The sequence below is a fragment of the Siphateles boraxobius genome, unplaced genomic scaffold (assembly GCF_051911475.1).
Source record: "Siphateles boraxobius isolate OS27281-9 unplaced genomic scaffold, OSU_SipBor_1 135, whole genome shotgun sequence".
Lineage (NCBI taxonomy): Eukaryota > Metazoa > Chordata > Actinopteri > Cypriniformes > Leuciscidae > Siphateles > Siphateles boraxobius.
This window is the reverse complement of record NW_027508739.1, coordinates 1670001-1675000: the sequence shown is the minus strand read 5'-3', so window position 1 is coordinate 1675000 and position 5000 is coordinate 1670001. Positions and strand designations below refer to the sequence as shown.

The window sequence follows — 5000 nt, the reverse complement described above, 5'->3', positions numbered from 1 at the left end:
TGCTTTGCTATTATATGTTATTATATCTGTACCAATATATCGGTTATCGGCTTTCAAATATAAATAAATATCGGTTATCAGTATCGGCCAAACTTTTCATATCGATGCATTCCTACTACATAAAATATGTATTTTAATTATGGCAATGGCATATTTTAAGTTTTGATATTTGGGATATGGTCATTGCGCTATTTTTGATTGGCCTTGTTTGATTAGGCACACCTGGCACAGAATCAACACTCATCACATCTGAGCTGTTTTTGCTGAGAGCTGTATGGGAGGCCCAGTCCCAATCCGCATACTATCCGTCCTAAATAGTATTCGAGAATAGAATTAGTACATATGTTGAAATGAGTGTTCCAAAGATACCCGGATGGTCTACTATTTCCAGTCAGAATCCGAAGTGCAGATCGATGCGCACGCTAACGGCTAATATTGCCCACAACCCATCGCGCGTTGGACGAGGATTCGTTAGAAGAACTACAAACACGAGTGAAAAGTGTTAAAAAAACTACAGACATGGAGGATGCACGAGTCTGGCGGTTATGTAGAGAGGTTTAGATGAAGGGGTTTGAGTGATTCAGTATCATATCTAACCTGACGAAAATGTATTTATTCAACGTTGTCTACATTATATTGCATCTGCAGCAGCATTGCGAACTTTTATAAAGATACGTTTAGCCATTACCTTTTAAATGCATCATTATATTCAAATTGCAAACACACGAGGAGAGTCTCCACATGAAAGACCCACGATGAACGTGCTCTCCGAAACGGTAGGAAATTAAATTAGATTGAATGGAGGATTTTAACTGTGACGAGATGATTGACAGGGCAGTTTACAGTGACAGGATGCACGCAACGCAACAGATCTGTCCGTTAAAGCTTGCCTACTCTTTTGCTACACACTCAAAAGTAGCCTATGTAGGCCTACTTTATCTTCACAAAAAGAGTACATACTTTTAGTAGTATAAGTAGGCGAATTGGGACTGGGCCGAAGTGTCCATTGGATTCCACAAATCCGTCCAGATATTTGCTCAAAACCACCTTCCGAGTTGCAGATGCATTTCAGCTCTTTATTTCTGTCTAGCTTCCACAGCACTGATATTCTCGGAAAAGAGCTACTGGGAAGGAGTGTGAACAGAGAAGTGTGTGTTTGAACAGATATGTTTTATCATTGCTGTACAGCTGGCGGCTGCAGAGAGAAAGAGGAAGACGGGCTCTGGTTCTGACGGATCTTCTAAACCGCAGTGAATCGTCACATCAGCTTCCTCCAATTTGAGCAATTCTGATGGAAGTCAATGCAGCTTCACCTGAGTTTAACATTTAAACATTGTATGCTAAAAACAGTAGGCGAAAGATACCTGGATGATCTACTACACTGTAAAAAAATTATATGATCAATAAGTTATTGACAACAATGTTCAGCTTTTTAAAGTCAGTTTTACATAATTTAATCCAAGTTGATTAAACTTAATTTAAGGCTGCAATTGTTTATAATTTTTTTTTACAGTGTACTTCCGGCAAGATTCTGAACTGCGCATTCGATGGACAATTTACAATCCCACGGGATTAAAAAAATAAAAATAATTAAATGCCATAAGAACATGAGGTTTTACATATTCACATTAACATTAGCTGCCCACGGAAAGTATTTATGAATGCAAGTGAAGTTATGCCACTGTCGTGGTAGATCACGTGATGGTGACAACATGGCGGATGTCGAATTTCATTCATACTACACACATACTATATACAAAATACTTTATTATTACAGTCGCAAAGTAAGTTAAAAATCAAATGAAGTTTTTACTCAGACAGTACGCGATTTCGGAGGCAGTGCATCAGTCCCAAGTTGTGCTTTGTGTTCAAAATACGTAACATTCTCAGTACTATTTATAAAGATGTTGTGTTTATTGACCTTTATTGTGTTTTATTGTGTTAGGATTTATTAAAATGCATTTGTGCTCTTTTTGTGAGCGCTCAGCACGCGCGTGTTCCTTTGAGAGTCGCGCTGCCGTTGCGTAGGTCCTTCATGAATGAAACCACGTGACCAAGCCGAATCATATGACGTCTGGCTTCAGCGCGAGAGAAAGAGGATCAACACGGTCACAAATTCGCCGACAACAGCGAGAAACTCCCGCTGGATTCTCTCCGTTTCCACCGGACACCGTAATCTGCAGCTCGAGACGTTCCCGGACGCGTTCGGTAAGCGTGTCGAGGTTAAATGTGTTTATAACGGGGACGAGAGTCGCTCAGCTCAGACCTGTTTTGCTGAGTGTGCACGACACTGTGTGTTTATGTATGCGCGTGCGTGTGAGTGTGTATGTCAGTTTCTTTTTTTAGTGCAGAACATGAACCATTTGCAAATACAATAAGGAATTAAATAAAGAACATGCACAAAAAAGAGAAAAGAAGCAGTATTATTATTGTTAATTATATAATAATAATAATGTAGGCTATTAATTAAAATGATTTAATTGAAAAATTAAATTGTCAAGGGTTTAGAATAAAAGTTATGTATTTTGTATTTAAAAAGTTTCAAATATGCTGTGCTTTGCTTTTTGGTTTCTTTTTTTTTGAAGCATCACAGTATTATGCATTAATTCTTAGTGGATGTCGTCTTACTAACTATTTTATAGTTATGAATATGTCATTAATAAATAATTTGAATATGTAATTCATCACAATACTTTTTTCGCAAATGGATTGTAAAAATATGATTTAAAAAAAAAAAGCTATATCACCCAAAACAACTTTTTTTTTAAAGTCACACATTACTAAACTACTAGTGATCTGGAGAACTATTTATAGAAATGAATATGTAATTTCCCGTTATGTTTAAATACATATAATTACCCTATGTATTTAGCTATACCAGCAAGTTGTGAATAATAAAACAGTGTTAATATTACAATAATGTATTAATGTGTATTGTTTACTATATCATAACTATCAGTGTTCATATTTTGCGCGTCACATGACGCCGCCGCGCGCGTTGAGCGGGACGCGCGTTTTAAAGGGCTCGCCGTGCTGAATCATCACGATCGGGTCATTCCGCTTAAAACCCGCCACACACACACACACACACACACAGAGCCATGATGACAGCGACCAGACAAAGGGCTCATCGATACACACTCTCATACCCTAATCTGTGATCGATCACCGGCTCTGATCGTCGATTTGAAACATTTGCAGAAATCAGCGGGATTCGGCTTGTGTTATATTTAGAGAGAGAGAGTGTGTGTGTGTGTGTGTGTGTGTGTGTGTGTCAGGCAGAGGTTACACAGCAGCAACACACTCGCGGATCTCTGCATCTGAATAATCGGAACCTGCTGGTTCATCAGAACCTTCTGCGCTGGATACAGATCGTCCGGGTTCGAGGTGTGTTATCTCTCTCTTTAGACGTTTTTTGTCTATTTTACGCGAGATGAGTGAATTATTTCCACAGGTTTACACCCTTACTAAAAGTACTGTGGAGGTACTATGGTATCAGGTGTTGTGTGCTACTGATTCAGGTGTCACGGTGTTTTACTCGCCTACATTGGTATTATTTCACGGGCATCTGTCTCGTTTTGAGTCGTTCCAACGTGTTTACGAGCTCTATGTAGGGAACACACTAGGGTTTGAGACCACAGATATGAAAAATATAATTTAAGAACGTTTTCCGTTAAGTAATGAAAACGGCATTTCTGCATGCCGTTAAAAACGTTTAAATAAAACCGTTAAAAAAAAATAAAACGCGGGAATATTGCCTTTCATAATTTTTCAAACAATATGAAACGTTAGTTTTGGAAGTTCTATTTCCTGAGACAATAAAACACATTTTGGCTTTGGTTGTAAAACGTTAATAGAAAGTACAAAAAGTACCGTGGGACTTGAATGATATATATGAATGGTACTTCAAAGAATAATATGGTATTATCATTGTTTATCCTGGCGTATGGTTTAATGCCCTGTTTTATGCTGTGTGGGGAAACTAGTTTTGTGGCGCATTTGTTGAATTCCGTTACCGCGCGCGCGCCCGGAATCATTATATCAGCGTGATTTCAAATCAGAGAATCATCATATCAGCGTTATTAATGGGCATTTGAGCGGGTGAGGGAGATGCTGATTCATCAATCACTGGTATTTGTTTGACGTGAGCCCGGGCACCGGGGCGTCATGGCAACACGGCACATCGGAGCGCGCGGAACCGGCTGTAGCTTTCGAGGCACGGAGAGCGCGTGCATCAATAACACCAGCGCGCGTTTGATTGATGGCTTTATCAGGTGCTTTTACATTCGTTTTACAGCAATATAATAATATAGCATGCATTTCGAATTTGACTTTTTTTTTAAAGGTTTTTATTTATTTTCAGCACATTTATCATGCATTATCATGAAGGATATTATGATCAATAGTATTATATCCTGTTAGCATACACGCATATCTACTGCTTGTATTTGTTTATTTGCTTTACTGACTGTTTGTTCTTGTGCATTTTGTTCTTAAATCAGCTTTCAGGAGTGTATTATGAAATGATGCTCAGCACTTTTGCTCCGAATCAGCAGCATTTTTTACTGACCTCATTGAGTTTTTTAATAAAATGAGGTCTGATTTAGTTTTAGATTGTCCATGGAAGATGCATTTTTTTGTGCCTTTTTATATTTCGCTATTAAATCTGTTTCTAACCATGAAAATATTAGCTGGCGTTAAATTACAAACAAACAAACAAACAAACAAACAAATAAATAAATTCTAAAGGTCATGTGCTTGATTCCCAATGCAATGCATGAACTGATACAATATAAACATTTAATTCAATGCAAGTTGCTTTGGATAAAAGCGTCTCCGGTATCACTTTGTTACATATGTTATGTTATGCATAATTATACATGCAACTAAACCAAACCAAATCCATAACCCTTTAGTAAGTACATGTAAGTTATTAATATTACTCAGTAATTAAGTGTATAATTACACTTCAACACAGACACCTTAAATTAAAGTGTAAC

General features: G+C 37.7%; 1 protein-coding gene across 3 annotated transcripts in view; it reads left to right on the top strand.

Annotated features, from left to right (window-relative positions):
• Positions 1 to 2071: 2071 nt before the first annotated feature.
• Positions 2072 to 5000, top strand: part of mafgb (v-maf avian musculoaponeurotic fibrosarcoma oncogene homolog Gb) — a 31853-nt gene continuing 28924 nt past the window's right edge. Inside the window, exon 1 of one of the 3 annotated variants that reach the window (XM_077229838.1) lies at positions 2072 to 2208. The gene's annotated coding sequence lies outside the window, so the exon portion shown is untranslated. Of the gene's footprint in view, positions 2209 to 3048; positions 3388 to 5000 lie in introns of those variants that run through there. The other 2 variants (XR_013203802.1, XM_077229839.1) reach the window with 2 other exon arrangements.